This window comes from Schistocerca cancellata, chromosome 8, assembly GCF_023864275.1.
Source record: "Schistocerca cancellata isolate TAMUIC-IGC-003103 chromosome 8, iqSchCanc2.1, whole genome shotgun sequence".
NCBI classification, from domain to species: Eukaryota; Metazoa; Arthropoda; class Insecta; order Orthoptera; family Acrididae; genus Schistocerca; species Schistocerca cancellata.
In genome coordinates, this window is record NC_064633.1 from 42,101,188 (window position 1) to 42,118,753 (window position 17,566).

At 44.8% G+C, this 17,566-nt stretch overlaps 1 pseudogene; it reads left to right on the forward strand.

Moving 5' to 3' along the window:
* Positions 1–13,209: 13,209 nt before the first annotated feature.
* Positions 13,210–13,327, forward strand: LOC126095900 (5S ribosomal RNA; annotated as a pseudogene).
* The last annotated feature ends 4,239 nt before the right edge of the window (positions 13,328–17,566 follow it).

The window sequence follows — 17,566 nt, forward strand, 5'->3', positions numbered from 1 at the left end:
CATTATGAAGTCTGAGAGATAAGAGCCGGTCGTACTATAGAAAAGAGTAAACAGAATAGCTGCTACAAGGAAACTAAGTTCTGCATATTCAAAGCACGTTTTTATTTGACAGGAAACATGGTAACACTTCAAAAGTTATGTTTAGGACAATCAATTACCACTGTAGAATGAGGATACGAGTTGTCCAGCACGAAGAAATATTGCAAGAAAACAGTGCGCTACAGGGAAAAGTGAATTTCAGCTGACGTAACACTGCGAACTAAAAACCTGGCCAGGTGTGAGCAGAACTCATGCACTGAGGGTTCTATGCAGATTTAATTACGTAGATAGACAGTTTTACATTCCGGGAAAAGAGAACCTCTACGATTTTTGTCCGTTACCGACACATGCTCGCAGCGTATAGGTCCGAGGGATTCCATGTCTTTCGAGACTGTTTTAATTTCAAGTTTGAAGTCGGATAACAAGCGACAAAACGAATAGTTTTATCGCATGATGTAAGTACTGTATAAATTAGTTAACGATTTTATGTTTTCTCATGGCTTCTACTGTGAAACCTTTCTCCTTGTCAAATTTAGTGATTGTGCATTAACAGGAAGTACCCTGTAGACATTAATGAGTGAGTTTTCGAGGACCAAAATATGTGACATAAATGGCCGCATCTTTTGACTGGTTTGACTTAACTTAATATTTTTTCCTCAGTAAAGGACCATGACCTCAGTACGTCACACGATTTGTGACGTTTTCTAACTGTTACGGCACAAATCATAGAGCATAACAAAATTATTACGTAAAAAATAAAAAATAAAAACAGAACATAAAAAAGTCAACAAAAGCAAACCGAAACTCCAGGTAGGAAACGTAATTAGAAGCAAACCTAAGAAAATAACAAAAAAATAACAGAATTTCCGACATCAACTACTTTTAGTGGTAACTATCTAAAGATGTATTACCGCTGATCCATTGTCCTCATAGCTGTGAAGAGGGAAATAACGCGCAAAACACTGACTAATCTATACCTAAAAGTCATATATAACACTACATCTGCAGCGAACATGCAGCTAACATCTACGTACAAATTGCAAGAAACTCCGCCCCCGGTAGCTGAGTGGTCAGCGCGACAGACTGTCAATCCTAAGGGCCCGGGTTCGATTCTCGGCTGGGTCGGAGATTTTCTCCACTCAGGGACTGGGTGTTGTGTTGTCCTAATCATCATCATTTCATCCCCAGGCGAATGGTCTACCCGACGGGAGGCCCTGGCCACACGACATTATATATGCAAGAAAGACAGTACATGGCAGCATCGATATTACACATTAGCTAGAAGCTCCAATCCAATGTATAATATCTTTCCAATCATAGTTACAGTGTATAATATTAAGGCCACCACTTATTAATGTATTTACAGAATACCTGACGATGACGAAATGCCGAAATGAGCTCATTGTGACTTACGCAATAAAAAATCATGTTGAGAGCAGTGTACTGGTGCATCTTTATCGCAATCATATAAGAGAGTCAGGCAGGAAAGATACAAACGTCAGGCACAAAAGTATAACCATCGCAAACAGAAAATTTTGACTTCCCTTGAAAACAATCAGATCATACCACCAACGAATCTATATTAGATACAGAAAAAAAGTCTTGTTTGCACAAGATAGGTTTATTTAGGTTTATTTAATCTTCACTTGTGGCGCATTTCGCCTATTGTAGGCATCGTCAGGCAGTCGATAAAAACTCTTGCTAATCGTGACCTAAGCGTCGAACGTAATTAAAAGTCCCATAGAACCGGGAGGAAACAGCCAGATATCCACAGTCAATGGTTCCTTACACCACCGATGCGTGATGTAAAGAAGCACTCACAGTGGCTGTCTGGTTGTGTTTTTCCTAGTTCTTTGGTACTCCTAATCACGTTTGGCGCCTCGGTCACGAGTAGGATGAATTTTACCGGTGATGCAAAGAAGCACATTGACTGTGGCTGTTCAAAGTCCGTGAGTTTCGCAGAGCGCCCCATTTTGCTCTCTCACGATGTCTGACTACTGAGGTCAATGATATGGAGTACCTGTTACCTCCAGGTACGATGGGACTTTTAATTACGTACGACACCTCGGTCACGATTAGCACGAATTTTTATCGATTTCCTGTTGATGCCTAGAACAGGCGGAACGCGTCAAAAGTGAAGATTAAATAAACCTATCTTGTACAACCAGGACTCTACTACGGTGCTGCACCAGTGCCACCGAGGTACTTATGAAGTGGGGTGATTTTAATCTACAATATCTTCAGATGTAGGATATGGTGCGAGCGTTTGGATTCATAGATTGCATCTTGTGAAGCCAGTCTCACTAGTCGGATGAGTTGGATGAGAAGTGGTACAGATACATGATGTGATCAAAAATATTCGGAAACCTGGCTGAAAATGACTTACAAGTTCTTGTCGCCCTCCATTCGTAAACTGGAATTCAATATGGTGTTGGCCCACCCTTAGCCTTGACGACAGCTTCCACACTCGCAGGCATTCGTTCAATGAGGTTCTGGAAGGTCTTGTCGAATCGCAGTCCATTTTTCACGGGTTGCTGCACTGAGGAGAGGTATCGAAGTCGATCGGTGAGGTCTGGAATCAGGTCAGGACTCTGTGGAGGCCAGTCCATTACAGGGATGTTACTATCGTGTAACCACTCCGCCACAGGCCGTGTATTATGAACGGGTGCTGAGAGATGCAATCGCCATCCTTGAACTACTCTTCAGCAGCGGGAAGCAAGAAGGTGCTTAAAACATCAATGTAGGGGTGTGCTGTGACAGTGCTACGCAAAACAACAAGGGGTGCAACCCCCTCCATGAAAAACCCGACCACAACTAAACACCACCGCCTCCGAATTGTACTATTGCCACTAGACACGCTGGCAGATGACGTTCACGGGACATTCGCCATAACCATACCCTGCCATCGCATAGCTACATTCTGTACCGTGAATCGTCACTCCACTCTTTTTTCTTTCTTTTTTTTTTCGGCCGCGGTGGTCTAGCGGTTCTAGGCGCGCAGTCCGGAACGTCGCGACTGCTACGGTCGCAGGTTCGAATCCTGCCTCGGGCATGGATGTGTGTGATGTCCTTAGGTTAGTTACGTTTAAGTAGTTCTAAGTTCTAGGGGACTGATGACCACAGTAGGCAAGTCCCATAGTGCTCAGAGCCATTTGAACCATTTTTTTCCACTCTTTTTGTCATTGTTCAGTTTACGCTCCATATACCAAGCGAGGCGTCGTTTGGCATTTACCGACGCGATGTGTGGCTTATGAGCAGCCGCTCGACCATGAAATCCAAGTTTTCTCACCTCCCGCCTAACTGTCGTAGTACTTGCAGTGGATCCTGAAGCAGTTTGGAATTCCTGTGTGATGGCCTGGATAGATGTCTGCGTATTACACATTACGACCATCTTCAACTATCGGCGGTCTCTGTCAGTTAACAGACGTGGTCGGCCTGTACTCTTTTGTGCTGTACGCGTCCCTTCACGTTTCCGCTTCACAATCACATCGGAAACAGTGGACATAAGGATGTTTAGGAGTGTTGAAATCTCGCTTATAGACGTATGACACAAGTGACACCTAATCACCTGACCGCGTTCAAAGTCCGTGAGTTCCGCAGAGCGCCCCATTCTGCTCTCTCACGATGTCTAGTGACTACTGAGGTCACTGATATGGAGTACCTGGCAGTAGGTGGCAGCACAATGCACCTAATATGAAAAACGTACGGTTTTGGGGGTGTTCGGATACTTTTGATCACGTAGTGTATTAACGGGAGCCTACGGTACTACTCCGAGTGACGTATTGTTCGTAATTCTAAGAATGTACTCATTGGAAATGAGGAAAAAAGGATTCCTTTATTGGTCAAGGAAAAGAATGAAATGGAAGTACAAAGGATACTTGAAACTGAGGCAAAAACGAAAAAGTTCATACCAGATCACATATTACATCTGTGGCAAAATTAAAGGGTTCTTCAAGCACACGCAGAAGGAGATATAGGTTTCTCCCTAATGTTACGGAGCCAATAAATATTAGATTTCTTCACTCACCAAAAGGACTGATACATTACCTGACTGGCCGCCATGAGCGGTATGCTACGTATCTGTACAAAATCCAAGGGCAGGTCAATGATAGTAGCGTCGACGCTAGTGTGGGCAGTATGGAGCACAGGTTGTGTGACTGTGAACTCTACGAACATGCAATGGGTAATGATCGTCAGGTACTAAGGATGTTAGGTCCCTAAGCATGACTGAGGAACGTGTCAACATGGTGCATGTTGGACGGTACACCAGCCGCAGTATCCAGGAAGGTCATGAACTGTTTCAGGAGGCTTTCAACGACACGACAGAAAGCTGCCATCCTCGCTAGACAACATACTCTATAGACAGAAACAACTGAGGTCACCGCCCACTGAATGAAACGGTTTTTCAAGTCATATCATCATGTTGGTGCAAACGATCACGGAAGTGTGGAGTCTATGACGTTACAGTGGATCGTGGAACCGCTTGTCATAGTAGAAACACTGCTAACTTGCTGCCCTATGCCCAAGGAATCTTTCAAACAAAAGCTGTTGACCAGGGAAGTGTGAGGCAGACTCAGTGGTGGTAATAACCATCTACTGTTTAGATGAATGAACAAAACTAGGACATAATCTGTAGTACGAAGTGTAGCATTAGTAGTTGGGCACTTGGTTAAGGGGTTTATTGTAGTTTGGTACTGTTTTAAAAGACTCTGACTGAAAGGGTACCGGCTGCCTCGTTCTACCTTCCTCAGAACCTTTAAAACATTTCTCACAAATTTTGGCACGTAAACATATTGGCGCTGATTTTAACACGCAACTCAAGTCTCACTCTCACAATCTCACACCCATCGCTATAATTCACTCATACCTACCCACACCCTATTGCCCATTCTCACTCATTCATTCAGCCCAACTCACTGTCATTACCTCTTGGTGTCTCTCTGTCACAGCCACAGATTGCTGCGTTCTGTCTCTCACTATCACTGCCTTCTTCTTCCTCTCTTCACTGTCTCCTTCTTGCTCTCTCCTACTGTTACAAGCACATTCATTCCTTCCCATTGCTGCTGCTTCATCTCATTGTTACTATCGCTGTCTTCCTCGTTATCATTGTTACAGGCTCTGTATCTCATCAACACTGGCTCTCACCCGCTTTCTCTTTATTCCTCCCTTTCCCCCCTCCCCCCTTCCGTCACCCTCTTGGCTGCGTTTCCTTCTCTCTTTTCCTGGCACTGTTCTGTCACTGTCAGCTATGCGCCTCTGCCACTGTGTCCCTCTCTTTCTTTCACACTGTCATTGTACCCATTGCTCTTCCTGTACCACAACCACTGTCTGCTATCCTCCAAAATATAGGTATTATTTTTCCGTCCCTTTCCCATCGCAGGCGACTCCTCTCTCAGCATAAATAAGGACGAATACGTTTGTATGCAAAATGTTTTGCGAAAATTTTGGAAGGTGCTAAGGAAGGTAGAATGAGGCAGCCGGTATCCCACTTTTAAAACAGGAACATATTAGCCTTTTTTTGCACTCACACAGGAGTATTTTTCCATTGGCTCCCTCCTCTTGTCATTCGAATACGCAGGAATTTATGGGTCAGTAAAATTGTAATATTCTACTTACGTGTAATTGAAATAACACAAACCTATGTAATTTTACTCCTCAGACCGGATTTTATCTGCACAAAAATTTTGCATGTGCTTCCGTACAGCAACAACATAAGGTTCACAGAACTCTCCTGATGATAACGGAGACAGTTTACAGCATATTGTTCCGAGCTACGTCACTTTGCAAATTGCGTTTCCATCTCTTACCTGATATTAAATGCGTATTTTACGTGTACAAGCAGCGTAATTTAAAACTGTGTATCTCGGTAATGGGCAATGATATAAAGAAATCTTTCAATGTTGTTCGAACACGAGATCTTAGTGAATGTACCGTATAAATTAGAACCGTTTGCTGTGCATAGCTGCCTCGGAATCCGCGGCTCTCCATCTCCATGGTGGTGGCACATGGTCATAGAAGGAAGAGCTACGATCATCTGGCAATCAGGTTCACCATGGGATGGAGAGCCTTTTGTATGTGAACGACGTTGTCTCTCGACATCGTTCATATACCCACGGACACCAGAGAAATCCTGAAGAATTGAACGTAAACTGAAGGTTGGGGGGAGGGTAGAAAGGAAAGGGTAGGGATTACTGATGTCAGCTGCATCGAGATATTTCGCTGAATTAACTGCGACGAGTGAAAATGTGTACCGGATCTGTATTCGAACACGGAATCTCGTCCTTACTAGGAAGCTGCGTTAACCAATGCGCCAGCCGGGACGAGGTATTAGCGTAACTGCGCGGACTACCTCGGCAGGCCCCACGCCGACCCCCACCTGTCCGCAGTCCCTGTCCATTTCCTCCATATTCGCTACTCTGAGATTCAACAGGAGGTCTGACGTACTTGTGCATTCGCATTGAAGAAGGTGGATCCATCGCCCATCAAGGAGAATCAGTAACGTAAATGTGTGGACAGACACCACGTATTCATATAATCCTGAAGAAGATTCAGGCAGAATGATAGCGGTGTCTGGAATTGAAGGTGTCTGGAATTGAACGAATTTCAAGAGGACGTGGGCTAAATACCCAGTTTTTGCCATCAAAAAGTTTTAATATTCGTCTTTGGAACTTTTTTGAAATGGATGAAATAGGTGATAGTTTGATACAGCACATGTAATCCCGACCAACTACACAAATCAAAAGAAGTTTTGCATCATCCCGGTTTCCAGATCTCCTCAAGACGTTGACCATGGATATTTTATCACAGACACAGTCACTCAGACTGTTCAGAGATGTCACTAACCCGCCCAAAGATGTAATCAACCATGCATGAACAGCGCTTACTAGACGCAGGGTGTCTGACAGCCGATCAGTTCCAGTCAATCCACCAGGAAGGAGGTACTCGGCTCGTGTTACCTGCAGTTCATCCATGCCTAGACGGTCACCGCGGTTCTATCTTGTCCGCATTATTACTTTGTGTCAGGAAGGGCTCTCAACAAGGGAAGTGTGCAGGCGTCTCGGAGTGAACCAAAGCGATGTTGTTCGCACATGGAGGAGATACAGAGAGACAGGAACTGTGGATGGCATGCCTCTCCCAGGCCGCCCAAGGGCTACTACTGCAGTAGATGACCGCTACCTACGGACTATGGCTCGGAGGAACCCTGACAGCAACGCCACCATGTTGAATAATGTTTTTCGTGCAGTCACAACACGTCGTGTTACGACTCAAACTGTGCGCAATAGGCTGCATGATGCGCAACTTCACTCCCGACGTCCAAGGCGAGGTCCACCTTTGCAACCACGACACCAGGCAGCGCGTTACATATAGGCCCAACAACATGCTGAATGGACGGCTCAGGGTTGGCATCACATTCTTTTCACCGATGAGAGTCTCATATGCTTCCACCAGACAATCGTCGGAGACGTGTTTGGAGGCAACATGGTCAGGCTGAACGCCTTAGACACACTGTCCAGCGAGTGCAGCGAGGTGGAGGTTCCCTGCTGTTTTTGGGTGGTATTATGTGGGGCCGACGTACGCCGCTGGTGGTCATGGAAGGCGCCGTAACGGCTGTACGATACGTGAATGCCTGACAGTGCAACCATATCGGCAGCATATTGGCGAGACATTCCTCTTCACGGACGACAATTCGTGCCCCCATCGTGCACATCTTGCGAATGACTTCCTTCAGGATAACGACATCGCTCAAATAGAGTGGCCAGCATGTTCTCCAGACATGAACCCTATGGAACATGCCTGGGATAGATTGAAAAGGGCTGTTTATGGACGACGTGGCCCACCAACCATTCTGAGAGATGTACGCCGAATCGCCGTTGAGGAGTGGGACAATCTGGACCAACAGTGCCAACTTGTGGATAGTATGCCACGACGAATACAGGCATGCATCAGTGCTAGAGGACGTGCTACTGGGTGTTAGACGTACCGGTGTGTACAGAAATCTGGACCACCGCCTCTGAAGGTCTCGCTGTATGGTGGTACAACATACAACTGTGGTCTTGATGAGTTAAAAAAAGGGCGGAAATGATGTTTACGTTGGTCTCTATCCCAGTTTTCTGTTCAGATTCCGGAACTCTCGGAACCGAGATGATGCAAAACTTCTTTTGAAGTCTGTATATAACACACACAGGAGTTTGACATAAATATGGAAATACCACGTGAAATGCACGCCCAAACGTAAAAACAGATGCTAGCGAAACTTGCAGGTTGCATTGTCGTATTTGGCCAAGAGCGGCACCTGGGCAATATTCTGAATACGTTGCTAGTGTCACTCGCGGTAACAACAATATTTTGTGTAGTAGTGAATGCCTTATATCGGAGCTAATTGAATTCCAACGTCAGCAAATTTACTTGTTCGTATGGTGGATGCCTCCATAAGCAAGGCAGCCGAAATGTTTGATATTTCGAGAGACACTGTATGAAAGATTTATACCGCGTACAGCGAAAACGGCAAAACGTCATCCGTTAAGTCGAAACGCGGACGATAGTGGGTGTTGGGCGATCGTGATAGACGGTTATTGGATTATGAAGAAAAATAAGCGGACCATAGCTGCAAGCAACAATGCCAACATAAACACACACACACACACACACACACACACACACGCACACACACACAAGACAAAAAAAATGTTCCATAAGCAAAGAATTGGAGGGCTAGCTGGTATTCCAATCCACTCACCAGTGATGCAACGCCCGTTATAGGAAAACGTGATGGCGCAAATGTAATATATGGGCTGCAGTACATTAGAAGAAAATAATTTGGTCTTTTTTCACGCTGATTTCAATTTTTGACCGAATTTACGAAACAAAACTGAAGCATTGCAGCTGTTCGGTGATGATTTGGATAGCCATATCGTGGAATTTTATGGTCTCCATACTCACTCTACAAGGTCGTACTATTGCCATTGATTATGTGACCATTTTGGCTGACCAGTTTTTTCCCATGGTACAATGTTTGCTCCCAAATGGTGACCCTGAGTTCGAAGATGACAGGGTCCCTGTGAACACAGAACGCATCGTCCCGGACTCGTTTTGTTAGCACGAGGATGAATTGTCGCATCTCCCCTGAGCACCACAGTCACAGTTATCAATATTATTCAGCCTTTGCGGTCTGCTTTGGAGAAAAGGGTGCGTAGTCGATATCCACCTCCATCATCGTTACTTGATCGTGACACTCTTTTGCTGGAAGAATCTTGTAAGATTCCCTTGAAAAAGGTCCAGGGCCTGTATTTATCCACTCCGAGACAACTGGAAGCCGATTCGAATGGCACTGGGTTCCTTACACTTTATTAGGTATGGCAATTTGGTCTGTTTATGTGTCTCCCTCTTTTTGTGTCCAACCCCTGTACAGGCAATGCTACAAATTTAGGTTCTAAGTTACTTGTCACAACGAAAACTTTGCAAACTATTATTCCTTCCGCGTATTCTGGATCTCAAGCATAGAGCAAAGTGAGCGACCACAAAGGACATCAAAATGATTGGCTAGTTGAAAAGGGATATATGAAGTGAAACACTTTGGCGAGATGGAGTGCTAACCAATGGCTAGAGAGCGAGGCTGCGTGTTCCTTGTTCCCTTGTATGCAGGCCCGACTGAACCACACAAAGCGATCTAGTCTTGCCTGATGGTTTCCTGTCGCCAGTTCCGGGTGGTCATTTGTTCTGCAATGGACGAGTAGCGTATTAAACGGCTTTGAAACTGCTCTCTATTGGTCATTCTCAGGACACGAGAATGTATGGCGAGATTCCGGCTCGCATTGTGCAATTTTGCGTAAAATTGTTTACAGTATCCACGGGTCTTTACATGCATTTACTTATGTTGCAGATTAATTTTAGTCGTTGAGTAAGGTGGACAGTTTCGCGACACATGGTAGAGAATCGGAGGCCATCCGATTAATAGACTTGCTAAATTCATCACACTCTCTGTTAGTTAAGTGTTCCTGGCATTTTCCAGTGTCTCTAGATTTTTTCAATTCCTTCTTTTGTGGTGGTCCAGTATGCCATGTGTGTCATACAAGGACAATTGTATTCAGTCTTATATCAATGATTGTGTTTGTAGACCAACTGAATTGAAGCTTCTGAGATTTCTTCATATTCCTGTGCCACTGATAAATTCGTATTTAAGGATTCTACTATTTTCGCGGTATTGTGCCCACGCGTAAATCTGCATTTAACTACAGTGTGTACTCGTGTACGTTCTCTGTATTCAGCAAGAAGACTAGTCCATATCACAGAATACACACTTTGGGGACTGGACTCAGTAGAACGCTTTTGCCTCTCTTTGCATACCTTACAGGACAGAACGTAAGTGACGGCACGGAGGGTCAGGGGGACGCTTGCTGCTTACCGTACCATGCTCGAAGTGACTGCTATACGTCTTTGTGCGTCTTTTTCTTTCAGCTTTCTAAGCAGGAAAGTGTTGGGTTATCAGACAAAGCGACGTACGCCCATCGCACATAACTAGCCTATGACGGGGTGGGTTGTGGGGTATACAGGGTGCAAAGTATTTAAACCGACAAACTCTGGGAGGTTGTAGGAGGCATCAAAACAAATATTTTTCCCTAATGTAATTTTCTCCTATGAGGAGTATTTAAACCGGTAGAGAAAGATTTCTCTGGCGGCAAATTACTTAAACCAACAAACACTTCCCCATTTTTTTATGACCAAGAGACAGCACATTAACACAACCCAATTTCTATTACAGTAGATTTTCAGAAATGCCTCCATTGACATGTAAACAAAGGTTACACCGTCGGATCATGTTCTGTCTGACACAGGCAAAATCCCCAGGAGTATCCTGAATTGTTCCTGCTGCTGCTACTATCCGGGCAACCAGATCCTCTTCTGATGCAACAGGAGTTGCGTAAACAAGGTTGCTCATCTCTCTCCACACAAAGGAGTCCAGAGGGGACATATCTGGGGATTGAGCAGGCCATGGTACAGGACCACCTCTGCCAATCCACGATTCTGGGAATCGTCGGTCCAGGAATAGACGCACACGACGACTGAAATGTGCCGGCACCCTGCCATGTTGGAACCACATGCGTTGTGTTGTAGGGAGCAGGACGTTGTAATGTCCCCACAGAAAATACCCTCTACTACGCACCAATTAATCATTGTCAATCAAACCATCCACATTCATTCACTTTGGAAAAGTATCTGATCTGATTTTCTCGTAACATATGCGGCGACAGCTCGACGACGCCAAAGTATTTTCTAGTGCGTTTATTCTTTGAAATAACAGAGAAGCATATAGGCATTCTCCATGGTTGTTAGAGTGGTAACTAGGACAGCTTCTGGAGTATCTGTTGAGGGATTGACGTGTTTCTGAGAGATACATATTCTGCTTTTCTTCTTGCTAAAGCAAGCCAATTAACATTTGTGCCGCTAGAGATTTGTTTGAAGAGAAAGAGACTGTAAAAGGAAAATAAGTAAGGCGTGGAATCACCGGAGATCTGGATATGTAATGGAGATGGTTTTAATACACAATTTCCTTCATAAATAAGGTTTGTGACTTTTTTTGTTCGGGAGTGAATGAACGAATGAGTTTTTTCTGAATCATTTGATGATCACGTTGGCCCTGTAATTAGTGGGGAAGTTTCAGCTGTGTCGAAGAGAGCCTGCAATCACTGAGTCTGTGTTAAATCGTCCAAAAAGGCTTCGTACACATCTGGAATTCGCAATCTTTCGTAAAAGGAACAAATTGTCCACACGATTGATTCTCCCGACCGAATGCAGTGTTTAACAGTAATAATAAATGTAAAAATCTCTTACAGCAAGCCACCCGCTGATTACCAAGACGAATGACTCCACCAAAGATTCTATTTGGCTGATTTCACGTGATGAAATATTATATTAAAAACTGTACATAGATAAAGGAGAGAAAGAGAGAGAGCGAATGAAAATAGAGATAATACTAATAATCCTCCATAAGTCTAACTTTTCGCCTGTCTTATCACGGATCAGCCAAGAAATGGGAGGCCCTTACTTTACTGTAGAGATTTATGTGTGAAGGTGAAGGGATCTTAAAGGCAACAGATACACGTCTATACAGACAAGACATTACACAAAGTTAGCGGCTAGCTGCATTCATCATCTATTCTTAGATGAAGAGACGGCAACTTATTATCCTTAACATCTAAAAATGTTAAAACGTCTTCCAGCAATTCTGGCAATGCTCTGGCGAGAAAATTGTAATAGTGCCTGCCATTTAATGGCCTAGGAAGCATATACGGCCCAATTAAACAGTCCCCAACAACACCGACCCACACATTAACGAAGAACCGCACTTGATGAGCGCTAGTAACTGTGGCATGTGGGTTATCCTCACTCCAAACATGCGAATTGTGCATGTTGAAGACTCCATCACGCCCGAACGTTGCTTCATCGGTAAACAACACAGAGGATGGAAATGTAGGATGCATTTCACACTGTTCTAGGTACCACTGCGAAAACTGTGCTCTGACTGAATAATCAGCTGGTTCCAGGTTGTGAACACGTTGTAAGTGAAATGGACTAACAATTGCTCTCGAAGGACTGTTCTTACATTCGTCTGATTCACTCCCATGTTACGTGCAATTGGACGAGTGCTCATTTGAGTGCTGCAAGACAGCTTCCTCAAATTGCAGCGCTCTTACCGTGCGACGGCGTCCCTGTCCAGGTAATCTGCTAAATGACCCGGTCTCACGCAGACGTTGGCACACAGCAGCAAAGGTCGTATGATGCGGGATAGGGGCGATTAGGATATTGTTGTTGATAAACCCGCTGTGCAGCTCGTCCGTTGTGGTGCGCTACGTAGTACGTAATACGGTCTCCACCGGTTTAAATAATTCTCATAGGAAAAAATGACATTAGGGAAAAATATTTGTTTTGATGTGCTCTACAACCTCCCAGAGTTTGTCGGTTTAAATGCTTTTCTCGCTGTATACACGGCCTTGAAAGCAGTGGAAGTGCGAACATGTTAAAATTGGGTGTGCCCGCAAAATTCACTATGCTCGCTATTCTTTCCGCCGAGCAAAGTAAACAGTAAATATTCTGAAATAAGTTCCTTTCTTTTTTTGAAATATAGTCACATTGCGTTAAAAATCATTTCTTACGTCCAGACTTTACGTGGAGGCCAATGGCCTTGCCGCAGTGGTAACACCGGTTCCCGTCCGATCACCGAAGTTGAGCGCTGTCGGGCTGGGCTAGCATCTGGATGGGTGACCATCCGGTCTGCCGAGCACTGTTGGCAAGTGGAGTACACTCAGCCCTTGTGAGGCAAACTGATTGAGTGAGAAGTAGCGGCTCCGGTCTCGTAAACTGACATACGGCCGGGAGAGCGGTGTGCTGACCACATGCCCCTCCATATCTGCATCCACTGACGCCTGCGGGTCGATGATGACACGGCGGCCGGTCGGTACAGTTGGGCCTTCGTGGCCTGTTCGGGCAGAGTTTAGTTTAGTTTTAGACTTTACTTGGAGAAGGACATTTATTCAGGGCACTTTTTTGAAGACATATTTTCATATACTCAGAATAAGACACTGAAAGGTGGCTACACTGAGCCACAGCGCCAGAAATCGCGCCAGAGAGTATTGTTCCGCCGCCTCCACTGGCAGTGATTATTGATACGTAGCGGCAAGCAGTTCTTACCGAGAAGTTGTGGTGGACACTGCATGTCGTGAAGTCAGAGTGAGATGTGGTAGTGGAGAGTGTTGTTCCATGTTTTATGCAGTGGTTTGATGGGAGAGATAGCAGATGTTGTTCTAATGGAGATATTGTAATGGTCAGAGTGCATTTCGTCAATATATGGAGGTATTTTCTTTTATTCTTTTATTCTTTCAGTGACCTGAATAATGTGTCATTACAGGTTCAGTCCACAAAGCATCTGGCGTGTGTTCTTGTATTAGAGTGTAATTCTGGGTTTCTTGAGCAATTATGGTATTTCTAATTTTTTTTCTATCACGTCAGTATAAATTGTATTTGAAATTTCTTGTCTTGTTGAAGAAGAACCGTGCCAGATGTGTACGTTGAGTCACACTCCCACACACAGAACAGTTATACTTGTGCTTTGGTTTCGTAGGTTTTATAGTTGCTGGGGACTTAATTAATTAATTGTGTTAACGAAAATTTTCATTTCATTCTTTGTTGTTGTTCTATGCAGTCAGATTGCGTACTAATACTAGTCAGGGCCAGCCGTTTACGAGACTTGCGTAATCGGACTAACAGCAACTAAAAATATTTGCATTTTAAATAATTAAGCCCCCATGCAACACAAAAGATTAGTTATCTTACAAACGTGTCCATAAACTCTATAAAAAGCATCATCATTCATTTGGAAAAGCTGCTCTCACCATTAGCAGACTGGAGTAGAGGACTGCGAGAGTGAGTCGTTTGTACAAGGAATAGAGTATTCATATTTAAAACTTACTCGACGACAGGACATCAATAATATGAGGATTACTAAGTTTGCCCAGCACATCTTCACAGGGAGATATAAAAGAACTACTGATTGGCTGATTACATTACTACAGTAAGGAGGATACAGGAGTTCCCCGTTTGACGATTGTCTTACAAAAAGTTGACAGTCGTCAAATGGGGAACTCCTGTTACCCCAAATACTCTGCTGCACCAAACTTAAGGACGAAAGTAACCTTCGCATGACGTGACACTGCCAGGTAACATAACTTAGACCATAGATAGAAAGAACTGCCACAGTATAGTACGGAAGGTAACAGAGAAAAGCACAATGAGACGAACAGAAATGACAGTTTTATTCAAAGACAGTAATTACACTGAAGTCACCGCGATTAATGAAAATGCGCTGGACAGTACAAAAGGCGGGATGTGCGATCACCACAGACGCCAACGCATGCTCTGCGCCGTGCGTTCCATTGCTCCGCCAGCGCTATTGACAAATGATGTAGACGTTTTGCAATACGTTTCCCCACTTCACCCCATACGGGATCGATGGGATTAACGAGTAGATTTTGGAGAACTGGCATGCCAACAATTTGCCGAATATCCTCTCGTTCGTCAGTGCTCCACTGCGCTGTTCGGTGTGTCTCGCACTGTCATGCAAAAAAATACTATCTGGGTAGAATGCACCGTGAAAAGACACATATGGGGAAGGAGTACAGTGTCAGAACAAAGCTGACCGGTGAGTGTAGCACGTTTAGAGATCTGGAGGTCGTACACAACGCAACATTATGCCTCCCCATACAGTAACACCTGGATCGCGAAAACGATCATGTTTGTCTACGCTCCATGACCTTCATGAATTGAATAACAGTGTCTTTCGTGTTTCTCTCATTACGTATTTCTGTCAGTACTTCTGTGCTATACTATAGGAATAGGCGTGCTGTATGTATGGTGTAAGTTTCATTGAACTACATTACTTGGCAGTGACACATTATGCGGAAGTTACACTACTGGCCATTAAAACTGCTACGCCAAGAAGAGATGCAGATGATAAACGGGTATTCATTGGACAAATATATTATACTATAACTGACACGTGATTACATTTTCACGCAATTTGGGTGCATAGATCCTGAGAAATCAGTACCCAGAATAACCACCTCTGGCCGTAATAACGGCCTTCATACGCCTGGGCATTGAGTCAGAGCTTGGATGGCGTGTACAGGTACAGCTGCCCATGAAGTTCATCACGAGTAGTGACTGGCGTATTGTAACGAGCCAGTTGCTCGGCCACCATTGACCAGACGTTTTCAATTGATAAGAGATCTGGAGAATGTGCTGGCCAGGGCAGCAATCGAACATTTTCTGTATCCAGAAAGGCCGACCTGCAACATGCGGTCGTGCATTATCCTGCTCAGATGTAGGCTTTCGCAGGGATCGAATGAAGGGTAGAGTCACGGGTCGTAACACATCTGAAATGTACCTTCCACTGTTCAAAGTGCCGTCAATGCGAGCAAGAGGTGACCGAGGCGTGTAACCAATGGCACCCCATACCATCACGTCGGGTGATAGGCCGGTATGGCCATGACGAATACACGCATTCAATGTGCGTTCAGCGCTATGTCGCCAAACACGGATACGACCATTATTAAACAGAACCTGGATTCATCCAAAAAAATGACGTTTTGCCATTCGTGCACCCAGGTTCGTCGTTGAGTACACAATCGCAGGCGCTCCTGTCTGTGATGCAGCGTCAAGGGTAACCGCAGCCACGGTCTCCGAGCTCATAGTCCATGCTGCCGGAAACGTCGTCGAACTGTTCGTGCAGATGGTTGTTGTCTTGCAAACGTCCCCATCTGTTGACTCAGGGATCGAGCCGTGGCTGCACGATCCGTTACAGTCATGCGGATAAGATGCCTGTCATCTCGACTGCTAATGATACGAGGCCGTTGGGATCCAGCACGGCGTTCCGTATTACCCACCTGATTCCATATTCTGCTAACAGTCATTGGATCTGGACCAACGCGAGCAGCAATGTCGCGATGCGATAAACCGCAATCGCGGTAGGCTAGAATCCGACCTTTATCAAAGTCGGAAACGTGATGGTATGCGTTTCTCCTCCTTACACGAGGCACCACAACAACGTTTCATCAGGTAACGCCGGTCAACTGCTGTATGTGTATGAGAAATCGGTTCGAATCTTTCCTCGTGTGAGCACGTTGTAGGTGTCGCCACCGGCGCCAACCTTGTGTCAATGCTCTGAAAAGCTAATCATTTGCATATCATAGCATCTTCTTCCTGTCGGTTAAATTTCGCGTCTGTAGCACGTCACCTTCGTGGTGTAGCAATTTTAATGGCCAGTAGTGTACTTTCGTCCTGAAATTTTATGCAGCAGTGCCTAACGAAACTTGCCCACTGACCGAAAATCTACATCCACATCCCAAGGCATTTCAAGGAACGGACACATTAGCTTATAAATTCACACTGAATCCTAGAAACTGCGTTAGTTGATTGATCTTAAACAGGTACACAGAGGTCCATTGATGCCGAAGAGGGTACCGTCAGCAGTCAATATTTGTGTGTTCACATTATTAATTCCTCATTTCAGTTCTTTCCACTGCTGACCGTTAAACATGTAACACCGTCGATGTGCTATGCAACGAACTTCACAGTGGCATAAGGTATACTACGTGGTTGCATATGCAAATGATCAGCATTTCAGCGCAACGGTACGAAGCAGGAAGGAGTAACGCCGTGTACATATTGGTTTCTCATTCAGAAATTGAAATTCATTGTTGCTTGTCTGTGACAAGATCGTGCTGTACTTCTTGTAAGAAAGAGGGACGTCACGTCTCGGAATTTGACAACAGAAGGATCGTGAGTGGTCGAGACTGCGGTTTATCGTTGTGTGATATTGCTGCTCGCACTGGTCGGGATCGCAAGACTATGGAATCGGTGGGTTCACTAGGGCCATACTCAATTCCGTGCAGGATTTTATTAGTCCCGCCCGACTAGCGCCTGAGAGGAACGACACGCTGTTTGCCCGGACGAGCAGGATCGTGCAGACACGTAA